The sequence below is a fragment of the Bombina bombina genome, chromosome 5 (assembly GCF_027579735.1).
Source record: "Bombina bombina isolate aBomBom1 chromosome 5, aBomBom1.pri, whole genome shotgun sequence".
Classification (NCBI taxonomy): Eukaryota; Metazoa; Chordata; class Amphibia; order Anura; family Bombinatoridae; genus Bombina; species Bombina bombina.
The window spans coordinates 1,144,031,844-1,144,054,785 of record NC_069503.1 but is presented as its reverse complement, the minus strand read 5'-3'; the positions used below and the strand labels follow the sequence as shown (position 1 = coordinate 1,144,054,785).

Sequence of the window (22,942 nt, the reverse complement as noted above, 5' to 3'; positions counted from 1 at the left end):
AAATAATCCATAGAATATATCTATATATTTTACAGTATGTTTCATAATTTGTGATAATCTTTTTTTTTCTTCAATATTTTATATGTAACATTTCAATAACGCTCCTTAAGAATACTACATTTTAATGTGCTCTGACCCGACCACGATCTAAATTCAGAAACATTATGCGCAAAACGCATATTTTACATTCCTATGTTCTTCATTTAGAAAATAGTGTACTTTTTATTATTGAATAAATATTTCTATATATATCTAATACTGTTCATGTAAAATATATAGCTATACTTATATATCTATAAGAATAGATATGCAGGTATAGGTTATATATATAAATATGTATTTAAGAATAAAAAAAGACATTATCCTATTAGTGAATGTTAAATATGTACAGTAAATATACAGTAAAGCACATAAATACATATACAGTTTATAAGTGCATTGGGGCCATTTGCAGTTAAGTAGCTGAAAACGTAAATATTTATGCAATATTCATATTTAATAAAGTGTTTGTGTATTTATTGTTAATATTTCACAGTCCAATGGTCTGCACAAAGGCGAATATGTTCTAAATGTTTATAAATAGATATTCCTATATATATATATATATATATATATATATATATATATATATATATATATATATATATATATATATATATATATATATATATATATATATGTATATATCTATACCTATGTATAATCATCTATGTATATAGGTATAGATATATATTTTACCAAAAAACATCAGATATATATAGAAATATGTATTTATAAATAAATAGAACATTTTCTGCTATGTGAAGAACATTAGAATGTAAAATATTACAATTTCATGTCGGGTTAGCGCTCTTGACAAAATGCGATCAGGTTTGTGAAAACTTTTTATTTTCAACTAGTAATACTCCTGTTATCCAACACGCACAGCCTAGCCCTAAATGTTGTGATACCTTTGGTATGCTGACTTCAAATTAAGGAGATGTTGTGCACAATATCATATACAAAGAAATGTCACTAAAATAGATTAAGAAGGAATAAAGTTTAGGTATACGTTAGATAAAATCAGCATTTTCTTTAAAGAGCAACAGCATTAATCTTCCTGAGAGCACAGATAATCTAAATACAGTACCCTGGTTTACTATGGAAATGTTTGTGTTGCTATCTATAATATTTATTTCATTGTGCGTTATATGCGTAAGTAACACAAGTTTATTTACAGGTCAAGGACAATTATTGATTAAAAGATATTTTCTAGTTCAGTGCAGTATAAAGATCATTACTTCGTAAAATGAAAAAAGCTCTGAAATGACTTCATCAGAAAGTACTCATGGGAAATATAAAGGTCCAGATTACAAGTGGAGCACTAAATATCGCTTTCATGAAATCGATATTTGCTCTCAACTGTAATACCAGTGCACGCTAATGTGTGCTGGTATTACAAGTTGTCAGCAAAGTGAACGCGGCCTCAAGCTCCTATGGGAGCCTCGTCTGATGCCGTCATGGTTAATTTAAAAAAATGTCCCCAATTGCCCCCAAAATAAAGTGTACTGTTCAGTTTTAAAAATAAAAAATATGAGCATCTTTATTTTTTTGTTAAATAACTGCACAAAGCAGTTATAAGAGGTTAAAAGTGAGTGCCTTTATATTGCGGTCTATGGGGACTGTGTTTAAACTGTAGATATATATGTATATGTTTATACACACATATATTTATTTGTTAATATGTGTATATACACATATAAACACATACATATATATTTATATATTCATATACATATATATTTTAAATATGCTGCCCAACGCTTAGTTTGAAGTTATAATTTTTTGCAACTATAACCGTGTGCTGGTAAAGGCAGTCTTATATGGGATCCTCCCCTTTTGGCAGAATTCACTGTCTTTCTATATAATAGATAGATAGATAGATAGATAGATATAGACAGATAGATAGATAGATAGATAGATAGATAGATAGATAGATAGATATAGAAATATCTATTTAAAAATACAAATAATTTTTTCTAGGGTAATTTAAAGTAATTATATCTATAAAACATTCAAACATGTTAGAAAATATTAAAATTGAACAAAAGTGACAAGGTATTTAACTGGAAAGGGCTCCAAAGTGTGTGAGTATATATATAGTATAATATGTAAATACATGTGTATATATGTGTTTATATGTATGCATCTGTGCAACTTGTAATATGCACGTTAGCGTGGTTGCAATATTGCTTTTTTGCATCCTGCATGCGCTCTTAAAGGAGCAAACTGCTGGCGATAGAACACTTCAGTACAGACATGAACTTTTTTTTGGTTGAACAACTAAGACAGGTGATTGTTGTTTAGGCTAAAATTGAAAAAACATTAGGATTCAACCTAATCTAAACAATCTTGGAAACCATTATTTTAAAGAATAAATTGTTACATATCAGTGGAGGCTCCTCCATATGAGCACAGCCGCACGTGAACCCCCAAAAGTAACCCCCAAAAGAGGGAAAAAAATAAGAAATAAAAAATTAACAAATTAAATAAATAAATATTTTTGGCTTAATAAAAATATGTATTTATTTAATAATAATAATAATAATAATAATAATAATATAATTATATAATTATTCATCCAGGCTCCAGTGCAGTTTTGTCTTAAAAAAAAAAAAATTACCATGTTTACTGCTATCTATTGCACCACACTGCATGTGCGATAGATAGAAGTATAGGGAAAAGCACTTTCCACTTTCTGTCTACAATGCTTGAAGCGCAGCCCACAACCCAGTTTATAGCCTTGCTAATCACACAGCTTTCAGTGTGCGAGTGAGAGCCAGCTGTCACGTGACACTCACACACTGAGAGCTGTGTGTGTGGGAGGTGCACATTGGGAACTGTGGTGTGCACTGTAGGGTGTACAAATATTTTGCAGTATTTGTTTCTGAGGGATGGAATTGGAGCAGGACAGGAAAAAGGCGGGCGGTGACAGTCTCCTTGCATGGGTAGAGGACGAGATTTTTGAGATAGTGATAGGTGTGTGCTCAATATGAAGGTCAGCGCAGGTTTGTGGAATCCGCCATGCATCCTCAGTGTGAGTAACTGTAACTCTGTGTAACTAATAGTGTGTGTACCCACTCTGCGAGTCCAAAAAAAACAACAATGGATCTGAACGAGCTCTATCTGACAGCTTGTGTGTGTGTCCTCTCTGCTCCGATTATAGAGAAGGATTAAATCAGTCTGCTCTCCGGCCCCTGTACCAAACACATGGCTGGCAACTTTCAGCCTAGTAATATGTCAGATTCTGGTCTTTTGCACTAGTTTAAATTGTAGTAGAGGGCAAGTAGAGTTGGGGTTTTATTACCAACTCTATAGAGAAGACAGGCCCTGCAATGCTCAGGAAATGCAAGCAGACCGCAGCAGGGCTTCATTTTTTAATTTTTTAAATATTTTTAATTTGTTGGTTTCTGTGTGTCAAGTTGTTTGCTATGAGTGGGTGTTCGTGTCTATGTGTGTGTGTGTTATAGGACATATTTAATGCCATTTTTGCAAAAATATTATCTCAACATATGCCAAGAAATTCTATCTTGCATCAAACATTCTCTCTTCTAATACTGCAAAACAGCATAACTGTTAAAATAAATACACTTTTAAATTGTGCTTAAAGGAACATGAAACCCAACATTTTCATGATTCAGATAGAGAAGCAATTTTAAGCAGCTTTCTAATTTTCTCCTATTATCAAATTTTCTCAGTTCTCTTGGTATCTTTATTTGAAAAAGCAGGAATGTAAGCTTACATTTTTTTTAAATGGTATTTTATTTAATTTTCAAAATGTATATATTGTGAACCCCAATTTGAATTACTCACGAGCCGCCACTGTTACATATAGTACAACACTCCAGTTGAATATAATAAGCTACAGTGGGGCTATTTTTATAACATTTGCACTAAGGACAGAGATGCATAAAGTCATAATAAATTCAGATAAGATAAACCTAAGTAACTAGCCACAATGTACACCTGATACCTACAATTCTTGTGTCAGTGCAACAGGGTGCATCAGCCATGTACAATTCATGTGTCAGTGCATACTGTAAACACAAGGGCCTCTAGTTATCAATGTCTGTCGGACCTGATCCGACAGTGCGGATCAGGTCCGACAGACATCGCTGAATACAGCGAACAATACGCTCGCCGTATTCAGCATTGCACCAGCAGCTCACAAAAGCTGCTGGTGCAACGCCGCCCCCTGCAGACTCGTGGCCAATTGGCCGTCAGCAGGGGGGTGTCGTACTCGATCGGGTTGAATTGCGGCGATGGCTGTCCGCCTGCTCAGAGCAGGCGGACAGGTTATGGAGCAGCGGTCTTGTGACCGCTGCTTCATAACTGCTGTTTCGGAGCTTGATACATATGCCCCACTGTGTGCCTAACATGTATAATTAATGTGTCAGTGCATGTTGTAGCCACAAAGTGCATCTGATATGTACAATTCATGGTTCAGGGCATGCTGTAGTCACAAGGTGCATCTGATATGTACAATTCACGTGTCACTGCCTGTTGTAGCTATAAGGTGCACCTGATATGTTCAATTAATGGTTCAGTGCATGCTGTAGTCAGAAGATGCATCTGATACTAATATATATATATATATATCAGTGCATGTTGTAGCCACAAGGTGCATCTGATATCTACAATTCCTGTGTCAGTGCATGCTGTAGCTACAAGGTGCATCTGATATGTACAATTCATGGTTCAGTGCATCCTGCAGTCACAAGGTGCATCTGATATGTACAATTCATGGTTCAGTGCATGCTGTAGCTACAAGGTGCATCTGATATGTACAATTCATGGTTCAGTGCATCCTGCAGTCACAAGGTGCATCTGATATGTACAATTCATGTGTCAGTGCATGCTGTAGTCACAAGGTGCATCTGATATGTACAATTCATGTGTCAGTGCATGCTGTAGTCACAAGGTGCATCTGATATGTACAATTCCTGTGTCAGTGCATGCTGTAGTCACAAGGTGCATCTGATATGTACAAATCATGTGTCAGTGCATGCTGTAGTCACAAGGTGCATCTAATATGTACAATTCATGTGTCAGTGCATGCTGTAGTCACAAGGTGCATCTGATATGTACAAATCATGTGTCAGTGCATGCTGTAGCTACAAGGTGCATCTGATATTATACAAATCATGTGTCAGTGCATGCTGTAGCTACAAGGTGCATCTGATATGTACAATTCATGTGTCAGTGCATGCTGTAGCTACAAGGTGCATCTGATATGTACAATTTATGGTTCAGTGCATGCTGTAGTCACAAGGTGCATCTGATATGTACAATTCATGGTTCAGTGCATGCTGTAGCTACAAGGTGCATCTGATATGTACAATTCATGGTTCAGTGCATCCTGCAGTCACAAGGTGCATCTGATATGTACAAATCATGTGTCAGTGCATGCTGTAGCTACAAGGTGCATCCGATATGTACAAATCATGTGTCAGTGCATGCTGTAGCTACAAGGTGCATCTGATATGTACAAATCATGTGTCAGTGCATGCTGTAGCTACAAGGTGCATCTGATATGTACAAATCATGTGTCAGTGCATGCTGTAGCTACAAGGTGCATCTGATATGTACAATTCATGGTTCAGTGCATCCTGCAGTCACAAGGTGCATCTGATATGTACAAATCATGTGTCAGTGCATGCTGTAGCTACAAGGTGCATCTGATATGTACAATTCATGTGTCAGTGCATGCTGTAGTCACAAGGTGCATCTGATATGTACAATTCCTGTGTCAGTGCATGCTGTAGTCACAAGGTGCATCTGATATGTACAAATCATGTGTCAGTGCATGCTGTAGTCACAAGGTGCATCTAATATGTACAATTCATGTGTCAGTGCATGCTGTAGTCACAAGGTGCATCTGATATGTACAATTCCTGTGTCAGTGCATGCTGTAGTCACAAGGTGCATCTGATATGTACAAATCATGTGTCAGTGCATGCTGTAGTCACAAGGTGCATCTAATATGTACAATTCATGTGTCAGTGCATGCTGTAGTCACAAGGTGCATCTGATATGTACAAATCATGTGTCAGTGCATGCTGTAGCTACAAGGTGCATCTGATATTATACAAATCATGTGTCAGTGCATGCTGTAGCTACAAGGTGCATCTGATATGTACAATTCATGTGTCAGTGCATGCTGTAGCTACAAGGTGCATCTGATATGTACAATTTATGGTTCAGTGCATGCTGTAGTCACAAGGTGCATCTGATATGTACAATTCATGGTTCAGTGCATGCTGTAGCTACAAGGTGCATCTGATATGTACAATTCATGGTTCAGTGCATCCTGCAGTCACAAGGTGCATCCGATATGTACAAATCATGTGTCAGTGCATGCTGTAGCTACAAGGTGCATCCGATATGTACAAATCATGTGTCAGTGCATGCTGTAGCTACAAGGTGCATCTGATATGTACAAATCATGTGTCAGTGCATGCTGTAGCTACAAGGTGCATCTGATATGTACAAATCATGTGTCAGTGCATGCTGTAGCTACAAGGTGCATCTGATATGTACAATTCATGGTTCAGTGCATCCTGCAGTCACAAGGTGCATCTGATATGTACAAATCATGTGTCAGTGCATGCTGTAGCTACAAGGTGCATCTGATATGTACAATTCATGTGTCAGTGCATGCTGTAGTCACAAGGTGCATCTGATATGTACAATTCCTGTGTCAGTGCATGCTGTAGTCACAAGGTGCATCTGATATGTACAAATCATGTGTCAGTGCATGCTGTAGTCACAAGGTGCATCTAATATGTACAATTCATGTGTCAGTGCATGCTGTAGTCACAAGGTGCATCTGATATGTACAAATCATGTGTCAGTGCATGCTGTAGCTACAAGGTGCATCTGATATTATACAAATCATGTGTCAGTGCATGCTGTAGCTACAAGGTGCATCTGATATGTACAATTCATGTGTCAGTGCATGCTGTAGCTACAAGGTGCATCTGATATGTACAATTTATGGTTCAGTGCATGCTGTAGTCACAAGGTGCATCTGATATGTACAATTCATGGTTCAGTGCATGCTGTAGCTACAAGGTGCATCTGATATGTACAATTCATGGTTCAGTGCATCCTGCAGTCACAAGGTGCATCTGATATGTACAAATCATGTGTCAGTGCATGCTGTAGCTACAAGGTGCATCTGATATGTACAATTCATGTGTCAGTGCATGCTGTAGCTACAAGGTGCATCTGATATGTACAATTTATGGTTCAGTGCATGCTGTAGTCACAAGGTGCATCTGATATGTACAATTCATGGTTCAGTGCATGCTGTAGCTACAAGGTGCATCCGATATGTACAAATCATGTGTCAGTGCATGCTGTAGCTACAAGGTGCATCTGATATGTACAAATCATGTGTCAGTGCATGCTGTAGCTACAAGGTGCATCTGATATGTACAAATCATGTGTCAGTGCATGCTGTAGCTACAAGGTGCATCTGATATGTACAATTCATGGTTCAGTGCATCCTGCAGTCACAAGGTGCATCTGATATGTACAAATCATGTGTCAGTGCATGCTGTAGCTACAAGGTGCATCTGATATGTACAAATCATGTGTCAGTGCATGCTGTAGTCACAAGGTGCATCTGATATGTACAAATCATGTGTCAGTGCATGCTGTAGTCACAAGGTGCATCTAATATGTACAATTCATGTGTCAGTGCATGCTGTAGTCACAAGGTGCATCTGATATGTACAAATCATGTGTCAGTGCATGCTGTAGCTACAAGGTGCATCTGATATGTACAAATCATGTGTCAGTGCATGCTGTAGTCACAAGGTGCATCTGATATGTACAAATCATGTGTCAGTGCATGCTGTAGTCACAAGGTGCATCTAATATGTACAATTCATGTGTCAGTGCATGCTGTAGTCACAAGGTGCATCTGATATGTACAATTCCTGTGTCAGTGCATGCTGTAGTCACAAGGTGCATCTGATATGTACAAATCATGTGTCAGTGCATGCTGTAGTCACAAGGTGCATCTAATATGTACAATTCATGTGTCAGTGCATGCTGTAGTCACAAGGTGCATCTGATATGTACAAATCATGTGTCAGTGCATGCTGTAGCTACAAGGTGCATCTGATATTATACAAATCATGTGTCAGTGCATGCTGTAGCTACAAGGTGCATCTGATATGTACAATTCATGTGTCAGTGCATGCTGTAGCTACAAGGTGCATCTGATATGTACAATTTATGGTTCAGTGCATGCTGTAGTCACAAGGTGCATCTGATATGTACAATTCATGGTTCAGTGCATGCTGTAGCTACAAGGTGCATCTGATATGTACAATTCATGGTTCAGTGCATCCTGCAGTCACAAGGTGCATCTGATATGTACAAATCATGTGTCAGTGCATGCTGTAGCTACAAGGTGCATCCGATATGTACAAATCATGTGTCAGTGCATGCTGTAGCTACAAGGTGCATCTGATATGTACAAATCATGTGTCAGTGCATGCTGTAGCTACAAGGTGCATCTGATATGTACAAATCATGTGTCAGTGCATGCTGTAGCTACAAGGTGCATCTGATATGTACAATTCATGGTTCAGTGCATCCTGCAGTCACAAGGTGCATCTGATATGTACAAATCATGTGTCAGTGCATGCTGTAGCTACAAGGTGCATCTGATATGTACAATTCATGTGTCAGTGCATGCTGTAGTCACAAGGTGCATCTGATATGTACAATTCCTGTGTCAGTGCATGCTGTAGTCACAAGGTGCATCTGATATGTACAAATCATGTGTCAGTGCATGCTGTAGTCACAAGGTGCATCTAATATGTACAATTCATGTGTCAGTGCATGCTGTAGTCACAAGGTGCATCTGATATGTACAAATCATGTGTCAGTGCATGCTGTAGCTACAAGGTGCATCTGATATTATACAAATCATGTGTCAGTGCATGCTGTAGCTACAAGGTGCATCTGATATGTACAATTCATGTGTCAGTGCATGCTGTAGCTACAAGGTGCATCTGATATGTACAATTTATGGTTCAGTGCATGCTGTAGTCACAAGGTGCATCTGATATGTACAATTCATGGTTCAGTGCATGCTGTAGCTACAAGGTGCATCTGATATGTACAATTCATGGTTCAGTGCATCCTGCAGTCACAAGGTGCATCTGATATGTACAAATCATGTGTCAGTGCATGCTGTAGCTACAAGGTACATCCGATATGTACAAATCATGTGTCAGTGCATGCTGTAGCTACAAGGTGCATCTGATATGTACAAATCATGTGTCAGTGCATGCTGTAGCTACAAGGTGCATCTGATATGTACAAATCATGTGTCAGTGCATGCTGTAGCTACAAGGTGCATCTGATATGTACAATTCATGGTTCAGTGCATCCTGCAGTCACAAGGTGCATCTGATATGTACAAATCATGTGTCAGTGCATGCTGTAGCTACAAGGTGCATCTGATATGTACAAATCATGTGTCAGTGCATGCTGTAGCTACAAGGTGCATCTGATATGTACAATTCATGTGTCAGTGCATGCTGTAGCTACAAGGTGCATCTGATATGTACAATTTATGGTTCAGTGCATCCTGTAGTCACAAGGTGCATCTGATATGTACAATTCACGTGTCAGTGCATGTTGTAGCCACAAGGTGCATATGATATGTACAATTCATGGTTCAGTGCATGCTGTAGTCAGAAGATGCATCTGCTACTAATATATATATATATATATATATATATATATATATATATATATATATATATATATATATATATATAAATATATATATATATCAGTGCATGTTGTATCCACAAGGTGCATCTGGTATGTACAATTCATGGTTCAGTGCATGTTATAGCCACAAGGTGCATCTGGTATGATGTACAATTCATGTGTCAGTGCATGCTGTAGCTGCAAGGTGCATCTGATATGTACAATTCACGGTTCAGTGCATCCTGCAGTCACAAGGTGCATCTGATATGTACAATTCATGTGTCAGTGCATCCTGCAGTCACAAGGTGCATCTGATATGTACAATTCATGTGTCAGTGCATCCTGTAGCCACAAGGTGCATCTGGTATGATGTACAATTCATGTGTCAGTGCATGCTGTAGCTACAAGGTGCATATGATATGTACAGTTCATGGTTCAGTGCATGCTGTAGCTACAAGGTGCATCTGATATGTACAATTCATGGTTGAGTGCATGCTGTAGCTACAAGGTGCATATGATATGTACAATTCATGGTTCAGTGCATGCTGTAGCTACAAGGTGCATATGATATGTACAATTCATGGTTCAGTGCATCCTGTAGTCACAAGGTGCATCTGATATGTACAATTCATGGTTCAGTGCATGCTGTAGCTACAAGATGCATATGATATGTACAATTCATGGTTCAGTGCATGCTGTAGCTACAAGGTGCATATGATATGTACAATTCATGGTTAAGTGGATGCTGTAGCTACAAGGTGCATCTGATATGTAAAATTCATGTGTCAGTGCATGTTGTAGTCACAAGGTGCATCTGATATGTACAATTCATGTGTCAGTGCATGTTGTAGCTACAAGGTGCACCTGATATGTACAATTCATGGTTCAGTGGATGCTGTAGCCACAAGGTGCATCTGATATGTACAATTCATGTGTCAGTGCATGTTGTAGCTACAAGGTGCACCTGATATGTACAATTCATGGTTCAGTGGATGCTGTAGCCACAAGGTGCATCTGATATGTACAATTCATGTGTCAGTGCATGTTGTAGCTACAAGGTGCACCTAATATGTACAATTCATAGTTCAGTGCATGCTGTAGCTACAAGGTGCATCTGATATGTACAATTCATGGTTCAGTGCATGCTGTAGCTACAAGGTGCATATGATATGTACAATTCATGGTTCAGTGCATGCTGTAGCTAGAAGGTGCATATGATATGTACAATTCATGTGTCAGTGCATGCTGTAGCTGCAAGGTGCATCTGATATGTACAATTCACAGTTCAGTGCATCCTGCAGTCACAAGGTGCATCTGATATGTACAATTCACAGTTCAGTGCATCCTGCAGTCACAAGGTGCATCTGATATGTACAATTCATGTGTCAGTGCATCCTGCAGTCACAAGGTGCATCTGATATGTACAATTCATGTGTCAGTGCATCCTGTAGCCACAAGGTGCATCTGGTATGATGTACAATTCATGTGTCAGTGCAAGCTGTAGCTACAAGGTGCATCTGATATGTACAATTCATGGTTCAGTGCATGCTGTAGCTACAAGGTGCATCTGATATGTACAATTCATGGTTCAGTGCATGCTGTAGCTACAAGGTGCATATGATATGTACAATTCATGGTTCAGTGCATGCTGTAGCTACAAGGTGCATATGATATGTACAATTCATGGTTCAGTGGATGCTGTAGCTACAAGGTGCATCTGATATGTACAATTCATGTGTCAGTGCATGTTGTAGTCACAAGGTGCATCTGATATGTACAATTCATGTGTCAGTGCATGTTGTAGCTACAAGGTGCACCTGATATGTACAATTCATAGTTCAGTGCATGTTGTAGCTACAAGGTGCATCTGATATGTACAATTCACATGTCAATGCTTTGTTGTAGCTACAAGGTGCACCTGATATGTACAATTCATGGTTCAGTGCATGCTGTAGACACAAGGTGCACCTGATAAATACAATTCATTTTGTTGCAAGTTGTTGCATTTGTTCCCCATATGTAGCACTGCTTGAGCAAAGGCTTGTGTAATGCCTGTCCCTACTCTTGTGAAACCAATTTTTATCTGCCAACTCTAAATTGGCAAGGAGAGTTCAAGAAGTAGCAGATTAAACTGTTGCTTCATAAATATCAGTTTGGGGCATTCACATTGTGATAAATAAGCTCCAATGTGTATAATAGAAATCAGTGTTTCTCAGTTCTACCCTTAAAGCACCTGTAACAGACCAGATTGTATTTCCCTGCCTAATCTCCCCACTCACTGTTACTGACTCACCTGTTCTCAGCAGGGGAATCCTCAGAATCTGGCCAATAGAAAAAAAGTCGCCTCTTGGTGCAGATAAAAATATCAATCTCCTCCAAAGTTTACACCCAACTAAATAATACTCACAAACATATTAGCACATATCTGGGCTAAACAAAGCGTGCTGAGATCTCTTAGTGTCCCAGCTCACTGACCAACGTCTCCCTGTATCTCCCTGTATCTTATCGTCTGGGCTAGGCCATGGTCAGGTGATTCTCAATACAGATTTCTCCAAATGCTAATTGTAGACTCCAAGCCGTATTGTTTAAAAGCCAATAAAAACTTTAGTATGACATTGAAAACAAATTGCAAACGTTTAGCTTTCAGAACACATTATACTACGCGTTTCTCAGCATACACTCACTGTTTCCTCAGGTATAAATTAGTGTTACAGCTGGTGTCTAAGTAAAATGCATGTCAACATTCCCTGTTGACCAATCAAATAACAATGAAAAAAAAAGCTCTTATTGATTTAAAGGGACATAATACTCATATGCTAAATCACTTAAAACGGATGCAGTATAACTGTAAAAAGCTGACAGGAAAATATCACCTGTAAAAAAGGAAGATATTTTACCTCACAATTTCCTCAGCTCACCAGATTAAGTGCTGTGTAAAAAGTTATACTTCCGCTGCTGTCCAGCTGCAGGTTAAAAAAAAAGAAAAGGAAGAAATGAACAGCAGCCAATCAGCATCAGCAGTGCTGAGGTCATTAACTCTTTTACTGTGTTCTCATGAGATTTTACTTAACTCTCATGAGATTTCATAGTAAACTTCCTTAAACTGAATAGGGAAATAACATGAGTGTGCACGAGGCTCACTCCCTTGCCTGTCCCGGGACAGACATACTGATTTGCTGCTTTAGTCCTTTGCAATGGGGTTTGAATACTTAGAACGTTTTGAGTTAAAATATATATTTTTTTTACATAGAGATGTTCAGGTGATATTTTCAAGTCAGCTTTTTACAGCTATGATGCATCACTTTAAGACATCATAAAACACATACACACAATAGCCTTCACATGAAAGAGGGGACTGACTACTTGTCCCATTAGATAGCAAGTAATTGGTCTAGAAATTGCAGTCACCTGTTTTCTATGTGTCTTTTATGGTGCTCTGGGCAGGGGCGTATTAATGAATAGGCCAACAAGGCCGGTGCCTAGGGTGACAACTTTTGGGGGGCGGCACTTGTCCACTGCAGTTAATATCTGGCCATGATTTAAAAAAAAAACAAAAAAAAAACATTTTGCCTAGGCAACAGAACCGCATTTTCTTTATCCACATATTTATATCAGCCATATAAAATGTATATTTATTACATATGTATGAAAATTGCATCACTGTAATGTAATCTCTGTTAATAATAAATATAATGTATACATTTCTTTAATATAAGACACCCCCGGAAGTGAATGAGCGCTTCCTGTAGTTGGATTTTTTTACTCGTCGTTACGATCTAAGAGAGTCAGAGTATAGAAACCCGGCCCGGATCTGTGTTGTGAGTCACCCTCATGGAATGTATCAGAGCCCAGCAGGAAGGCTGTGCTCGGCACTGAGAGACGTGTCTGCGTTGTGTGCCTCCTCCCTGCGGCAACAGCCGCACCACTCTCTGGTAAGGAGGAGGGCTGTCTCACTGCCAGTGCACAGTTCTTTAGCTGGATTGGGCTGCTGCGCTAGCTGCCATAGTTTAGCAGGCTGGATCGGAGATGGACCAGCAAAAGCGTTTCCGAACAGTGGGACAGTAAAAACTGTGGCACCCTCAGCATCGGGGACCGCAGCCAGTTCGGCTTCTAGAACAGGTGAGTCACAGTGAATTATTACTATCTGGATTGTGCATGTGTTAGTGACACTAAATGGATGCTAGCAAGCACAGTAATCAGTAATGTCTTGCTGTGTCAGTGCTCATGTTATGTAACGCGGGGGGGACTGATGCATGAATTAATGATCAGTCTCTTTTTGGCTGTTGTTAAAAGGTCATGTGTAACAGTGTGTGCTCAAGTTGTGACAATATGGCACTGCTTCTTGTATACACAATCCGGATTTATCCTCTAAATTTTATATATATATGTATATATATATATATATATACACAGACTTGACTGTATATACTGTAATATCGCCACAGTCATTTGAGGGTCATAATTCTTGAACATTTATGACATAACCAGTTGGATTAAATCAATGTGGGAAAACCATTTGTTAGCCCCTTAAATGCCAGAGAGCTGCATCAATTTAATAATAGTAAGTCACAATCCCTTAACAAAAAATATTGTGACCGAAAAACAGCCTAAAACCTGGGAAAATAAGCTCTACAGCCAGACAGGTGACCCCATTTTTTAAAAAGGAGAGGCTCCTCTCTCAAATGTGAGATCAAATGCCTGATGACTATCAGCTGCTGACCATGGTATCAGTGAGCCCTAAGTTGTCCCCTACAATATACAGACATATCAACTCAGTGGTCATGTGTCTGTTCCTCTGCCAGCTGGTTATCATAACAATTACAAATAACTCAGCATTAGTTCTATATCTGGGAATAGGGGGATTTTTATTACTCACAATAGATATATATTATAAGATCCCCCATTTGAAAGCATGAGGTCTGACAATTCAAATAATGGGCCAAAAATAATAAATTGTGTCTTCTGATTTTAAATGATTTTAAATGATCATTAATTATTGGAAAATATAGATCTGTAATGTAGAAGGTGAACTGATGCTAAATGCTGGTCGATAAATTGTTGGTTTGAAATATTCAAGAAATAATGGGGAAAAAAATGTGTTTTTTTTGCATTTTATGAACTAATTGTATGCAATAAATAGCTTAATAATGAAATCATCTAACACATTTCTGCATTTTCTTTGTACTTTTATGTCCATTGAACAACGCTGAAGCAATGTAAGTTATATACACACAAGATAACATAACTGATAAGGTAACTTATTACTCAAAGAACCCTGTGCTGTATTATCACAACGTCTTATCCAGAGCATCTCCAGCAAGCAAAACACTGCACAAAACCACAGGCTCAGCAACATTAAAGGGACATAAAACCCAAAATGTTTATTTCACGATTTAGATAGAACATACATTTTAAACGTCTTTCAAATTAACTTCTATTATCAAATAATCTTTGTCTGTCTATAGAGCCTTTGAAACTGAAATTTAGAGGTTTAAATGTTATAAAGTACATTAATCTAACAATGTTGCTGGGGAATGGGTAGTAAAGACTTTATCTTTTTAAACTATAACAATTTTTGTGTAGACTGTCCCTTTAAGACAAATCCTTTCTATGTACGGACGGGTATGAGATCTGAATTTACATGACCCCAAGCACCTAGTGTTTTGAAAAATGCTGATTCAATAAAATATTTACTTCCATTTTGCTTTTGTTGATTTACATTTCAGATTTGAAAAGTATTTTTCCAATACACATGACATAGCCGTAAATGCTTCTAGTAAACAATATTATTGTTTATTTTAGAGGTTTTACCCTTATCGGGTACCTGCCGCATATCCAGGTATGCTCTGTGCTCTGCAATATGAAACACCAAGATTGCTTAGAGACCCAACCGTATGAGACTTGAAATTAAATATGTAAAAAATTAATTATTTTTTAAACTTCATATTGTTATAAATTATAATAAAAATCCTCCATTTCATTCAATTTAAGCAACAGAATTGGAAAAATATATATTTATCAGTTCACTATGGACTCAGCATATCTTTCTTTTTGATATTTTGAATATTAATATAAAGTGTGCACATCATAAGAGCTATCTGCATAAATCCCCACTTGAACCAGTTCTACATACAATTTGACAACAGCACTACTTCACAACTGCAACAACAAAAACAATATTCATTTTACATTTTAGGACTAGAGATGTCTGACAAGAGGTTGTGGGTTATTCTGCACTATTAAATCATTACATTAAACTCTGCTTGTTCTAACTAAAAAAAATAATTGTTATACAAAAACAGGAACCACTGTGTTTAATACCTAACCATTATCTATACGCTCTGAGCCAGCCTGACATATTGTACCAGCCGGGCACTATTGCATATAGATGGGGATACCTGTGTGCTCTAGCTCCTGCGGGTATCAGTGGATGCAGCTATGCCTGACATACTGTACCAGCTGGACACTATAGAGTATAGATGGGGATACCTGTGTGCTCTAGCTCCTGCTGGTATAAGTGGATGCAGCTGTGCCTGACATACTATACTAGCGGGGCACTATAGAGTATAGATGGGCATACCTGTGTGCTCCAGCTCCTGGGGGTATCAGTGGATGCAGCTGAGCCTGACATACTGTACCAGCGGGGCACTATACAGTATAGATGAGCAACTGTGTGCTCTAGCTTCTGCGGGTATCAGTGGATGCAACTGTGCCGGACATACTGTACCAGCTGGGCACTATAGAGTATAGATATGCATACCTGTGTGCTCTAGCTCCTGCAGGTATCAGTGAATCTAGCTGTGCCTGACATACTGTACCAGTCGGACACTATAGAGTATAGATGGGCATACCTGTGTGCTCTAGTTCCTGCAGGTATCAGTGAATCTAGCTGTGCCTGATATACTGTACCAGTTGGGCACTATAGAGTATAGATGGGCATACCTGTGTGCTCTAGCTCCTGCGGGTATCAGTGGATGATGTAGCTGTGCCTGACATACTGTACCAGCCAAATACTATAGAGTATAGATGGGCATACCTGTTTACTTCAGCTCCGGCGGGTATCAGTGGATGAAGCTGTGCCTGACTCTGCACTGAGTAGATCTGGCTGATTGCTGGCTCAAGTAAGGCTGCTTGTTAATCATTATACTTATAAACTGTGAGAAGGAAGTCACAGAGTGAATATTCATGTGAAAGTTAAAGTATCATCCAGATATTTGGAGATTTAGTGGTTTATAAAATTATTTTTATTCTTTGAGTTTGTCATATGTTACATGAACTGCAGTTGTACTGTTCTAAAATGGTCAACCTTAAAGGGATATTCTTAAAGGAACATACTGGTGCAAACATCAAATAGTCATTTTACATCACTGATCTGAGATAACTATAGGGTTGATCCTTTAATCCTTTAATAATTATCATCATGTTATCAGCTGCCAATGAGCCATTTTGATGCCAAAGCAATCACAATCGGTCATAAGGGATTAAATGCCCCATTGTCCTGACTAACTGACAAATAACAATACAACTTAATTAAACAATTTAACGTAGCTTGATTAAACAAACTGAAATAAGAGGTGGATGTAAGACCTGTGGGTTCCATTTATATAAAAGCAAAGAGAACTGGCAACGATTTAAATAAATAAATAATAAATATGTTGGGGAATTCGAGCCTAAGTATATAAAAGCACCTGCAAAAGAGATGGTCAAGGGACCAAAGCTGCTGACATAGGGAGTTCTTGGCCAGTCCAGTCAGGGTATCCCCAAGCTACGAGCCTAGGGATGTCACCCTTCCTGCAATGGCTGTCATTCAACCTCCTTACAGCCTGAAGCTATGGTCCTGACCACCCACCACAAGTGACAGGCCATCTACGAAGTGTCAGAGTCTTGCTGCTGCCTATACCATTACATATTTAGGGGTAAAGCATGTAGAATGTTATGCAAAAATAAATCAATGCATTTATTAATTAGATGAACACTCTCCGGGTGATACAGGACTTTATTGGCTGCCGAAATGTTCCCATGATCAACAATAAAACCCTCAAGCTCCCTGACCAGCTTTCACATATCCCTATTAATTTTCTTCCTAACCTGGAATGCTACCTTATGGCAAACCATATGCCTCTACCTCAACCTGGGGATGACATTGGACCATCCAATCTGCACCACAGGCAACCACACTCTAAACTGCCGCAGATCTGCCTGCATAATTTTTATCAAATTGAGAGGAGGGGATAGCCCCCACATCATTGCCACCCACATGAACAATAAGAATGTGAGGTTTCTCCCACCTCCTAGCAGAATCCTGCAATAACGTAGGCAGATCTGCCCAGCAAAATCTCTACACCGTAGCCATTCCAGAACAGCCCTAGATGGGGAAAATCCCAGCTGGATTCCTCCTGGAACAGCTAACACTAACAGCCCAGTGCACAAATGAATGGCCAACAATCCACACCCAAACTGGAACTGTCCGTGCCCTTGCAAAATAAAAAAACAATAACTTCCAGGTATAAACTTACCAGAACCACCAACTCCCACCAACAAGTTATTAATAAACAATTTTAACTGAATTGTTGCAGAGATATGACGTTGGATCTAAACCTCTGAGATCTCCAACGATGAAAAGAATCTGGTCAAAACACACTGCTACACCCAGCCCAGAACTTTCCTGAACTGAATCTTGTAAATGGGGAACCATCGTCATGAATTAAAAAATCTTCAAAAACCTACCAGATGTACCTCCAAGTAGGGAGATTCTACTGCCATGGAGAAGCAACGGTCAACCTGCTGAGCCGGGAGAGATAACCAGATCCCCTTCCATCCTGATTGGTCTTGGAGCGTGGAATATACAAGAGCACAGGCTTCAGCAAACAGCGTACCCTCAAATACAGATGAACACACTGTGGGTAATGCTTCCAACATTATAACCAGCCATTCTGCCGTAGTTGGCTTCCTGATATCACAACGCTGAACCTCTAAATGCCCCCCCACCATGCACTATTTGCTGGATAAGATGCATTCTAAAAAATGTATAACTTGCAAATAAAAAGAACACAGCTGCAAGTCTGGACAAAACCACCCCATTTGCAACCCGCTTACCTCTCAATTCGGCGAACCACTGCAGGAGCCAGGGCTGTTCTCCCTCACAAGAGGAGAATCCCTGAAGATCACAAAAGCTGACCCATTCACTCCAGTACCTCACGTACATGGTACACATCGCTAGAGTCAAGGATGCATGGATCAAGGGAATCAAGGATTGCTACAAATTTAAAGGACAAGGACAACCATTAGCTGCCACTCTAGGGGTGACTGTTCTGAACAAGTCCCATTGGAAATGAGAGAGAGCATCAGCCACAGCATTCTGAACCCCCGGGACATGGAGTGCCGGAAAATCAATGTTCAGCTACAGGCATCTCAACACCAGGTGTCTCAAGTAGCTCACCACCAAAGGGGACTCTGCAGACAGCCTGTTGATAGCAAAAACCATGCCGAGATTATTTGTCCAGAAGATCACAGCATGGTCATGCAACCACTGTGGAGAGAGTCTGAATGGAAATGGGCTCGCTCCTCCAAACACAGATGCTATTAAAATCCTGTGGAAATTGTTTCCAAACCCCAAAGTCGTCCAGCATCTAGGACATCACTTTGACTCACAAAGACGACAACTTGACACTGCAAAGCTATTGCTTCATCCTTGAAACTGCAAAGCTGTCTCTTCATGACATGACCTGCAAAGGCCCGAAAGCAATTGGAGCTCTTTTAAGGAACAAGAAGATGCTGAGGCAGCTGCTCTAACAACCTCCAGCACCTGACTCATTTTACCAACAGGAAGACAACACTGCATTGCCATTGAGTCAATTTCAATCCCTACAAATGTGAGGCATGTACAGGGACCATAAGTCTTAGGGACACCAGACTTAGCTATAAGCGTTCATGACTTTCTTTAGAGTCACACACTTGTCAGTTCAAAGGCAGCCTAGCAGAAGGAAATCATCCAAGTAGTGAGCAATCCTATCATCCCCAGCTACTGAAGTCACCACCCAATGCAAGCTAAAGGCTTAAAAGAAAGTGCAAGAGATAGAACAGCCCATGTCTACATACTAAGATCCTTCAATCCAACAGCCCATCAATCTAAAAAGAGTAAGGATGAATTAACAAAAGCATACTCTATATCCAGCTTAGCTATCAACACCCAAATACACCCATCCACTCCAAATGTAGTGTTTCATCAAAGGACTGGCAATGCACCGTGCTAAGCTCAAGGTCAATGGCATCATTAACAGAGTGTCCTTTGGGGAAAGACAGATGTTGTATCAGGGGAAAGTTACCTAACAGTAGAGAAATCACCAAACCTGGAATTGGCAAGTCCTTCCCAAGGCCACTTTCTTACTTATCTTCTCTTGAACAGCTGCATTGTATTGATATGTGGACTTCAGATTCCTGCGGACCTAAGAGCTCAATACCTTACCTGACACAGGAATCACAAATCTATGGCACAAGCAGGTCAGCAGCCTGACGAACTGGATGCCAGACAAACCAGTGTTTAATTTTATGCACTTTCAGCATCATTGCCGCCCTTACCTGCAAGAGTGCACTTTGCAATGCTTCTGTCATCCAACTATTCCTTCTTTATGATACAATAGGAACTGGAGTGGGAGCTCCCGCTGAACTTGCACATATTCCTGAAAGAGCAAGCTGACCCGTGGTCACATTGCATCTCCTGGAATCTCAAACACAGACCTGAGTCCCATCATCAAAAATGCAGAGGCTGCCTTGAAACTGCGCTACTGGGCCCAGGAACTTTCAGGAGGCCATTTAGGACCTAAATGAGCCCAAAGGTGCATGTCAGTTTCCCCAAAGTTCAGCAAGGATTTTCCTGTCAGCTTCCTTAGGAAGGCCTCATCATACTCCCTCACAGTATTTCCTCTGGATACTGTCAATAGTATCCACATACTTGAGATGGACAATGCTTGATAAAGCCACTTCTCCAAGTAGCAAGATGTTTCGACCCGAAAGCACCGCTGCCATACTTTAAAGGTATCAGGCCTCTTGATCTTCTTTAGGTCCGTTCCATCCTTTACCATCTCCTTCTGCTGGAACGCCTCTGTTGATAACTCCAAGATACTAACATACTTATAAACCTGTATCTTGCTAACATTTTTGGTTTTAGATGCATGTGAAAGCTGTAAATGATACAATGGTATTAACCTGCACCACCACCTTGCAACCTAAGGCCTGTGTCACTCCACTAGTGGAAACCTGTTGGTGAGACACTATGGAACAACCCCGGGACTAGCCCTTCTGGAACCCAACACATCCTGCTTATACACAAAGCACCTAAACATTCTATACATCCTCTTATGACCCTTCGCAAACAACCTGAGGGACCTATCACATCACCGGAAGCACCAGCCGCACACCAATACTGATGATCAAAAACTTGTCGGAATGGAGAGAAACCACTTAAGATCTTGGTGATTGTTTTATTATGTTGTAAAGTAGGGTCTCTACTTCACATAAAGAACACTACATAGTGACAAACATGTCTCAAGATAAAATTTGTGTTTCTAAATATTTTTTGCCCAATGTACCCTGTTGACTTAGTAGCTACATCCTGCCTTCTGCACCATACTGCGGTCCCAGCTGTCAGCTCTGCAGATTGTCAGATCGTTACAGACTGTCTGTAAGTATCTCCCTTGGTGCTGGCAGGAGGTTTGGTAGGGAAGGTGGAAAGCAGGTAAGCGGTCCATCAGTGAAGGGGGTAGGGAGTTTGAGTGACCCTGCACTACATAAAAATAAATTGAAGGGAGGGGGCACTACACTACAGAAATGTGGTGAGGGAGGGGGGCCTTAGTGACAATTGGTTGGGGGGGGGATGAGGTGGGACCACTACACCAGTGTTTTTCAACCGCGGTCCTCAAGTACCCCAACAGTCGTGGTTTTGATTATAGCTGAACTATTGCACAGGGGAAATAATCAGTTGATGGATGAGAGCTGGTTGATTACTGATCAGCTGATTACGTTACCTGTGCACTGGTTCAGCTATAATGAAAACCAGGCCTGTTCGGTGTACTTGAGGACCGCAGTTGAGAAACACTGCACTAAACTACAAAAAAAATTAAAAAAACTACAAGCTAGTTTATAGTTTTTTTTTAAATTTGGGGCCTCTAGAGTGAGGGGGGGGGGGTAGAAGAGCTGCTTGGGGGGGTTTGGGAAGTGGGTGTGTGAGAAAGGAAAAAGTTAAAAAAAAAAGGAAAAAGGTAAATACTATCCCTAGACTCACTACACTACAGAAAATGCTTTCTTTTTTTAAATAAATAGTAATTAAAAAATACGAATTTGGTACTGGCAGACTGTCTGCCAGTACCTAAGATGGTAGTGACAAGTGGGGGGGGTGAGGGAGGGAAGAGAGTTGTTTGGGAGAGATCAGGTAGGTATAAGAGGGTGGGAAGTGTCAGGTGGGAGGGTAATCTCTAAACTAAAGCTAAAATTAACCTTACAAGCTACCTTATTAACCCCTTCACTGCAGGGAATTTCAGAAGTGTGGTGCACAGCTGCAATTAGCGGCTTTCTAATTACCAAAAAACAATGGCAAAGCCATGTATGTCTAAACAAAATGGACCCCAGAGAACCTTTTACAACCATTTGTGTTATGATTGCAGTAGTTGTGTGCAAAGAATAGAAGGGAGAAACCCAAAGTTTGTGTAACGTTAACCATTTTTTTGGACAAGATTTTCTCTAAAATTTCAATTTCTTAAAGGGTTAAAGGGACAGAAAACCCAAATTTTTCTTTCATTATTCAGATAGAGAATACAATTTAAAAAAAGTTTCCAATTTACGTCTATGATCAAATTTTCATAACTGTACGTGACTTCGTCAGGGGATAGGGGCCGGCCCAGCCTCATAGTCCGTCTCTTATAATCAATGGTTGCCATAGTAACGGCATTGGGTATTGCGGAAGTGTTCCCCGCAATAGCTCGGCGGTCACACGCTGTAACATAACGTACAGTGACGAAATGCATCGGTGGGCGTGTTCAAGTGTGGTGTATAAGCAGTCTTTGAAGTTTAGGCTTGTTTATCTGGAATAACCGTGTTGCCTTTTAATGTAGCGCTATTATGCGCGAGGTATTTAATTAGTTTAGAGTGCCAACCGTTGAAAGTAAAA

General features: G+C 39.7%; 1 protein-coding gene across 1 annotated transcript in view; it reads right to left on the bottom strand.

The window, feature by feature from the left end:
* The window catches only part of LOC128661203 (cytochrome P450 2B19), a 192,379-nt gene extending 175,520 nt beyond the window's left edge, over positions 1–16,859 (bottom strand). Inside the window, exon 1 of the mRNA XM_053715455.1 lies at positions 16,817–16,859. The gene's annotated coding sequence lies outside the window, so the exon portion shown is untranslated. The remainder of the gene's footprint in view (positions 1–16,816) is intronic.
* Positions 16,860–22,942: the final 6,083 nt, after the last annotated feature.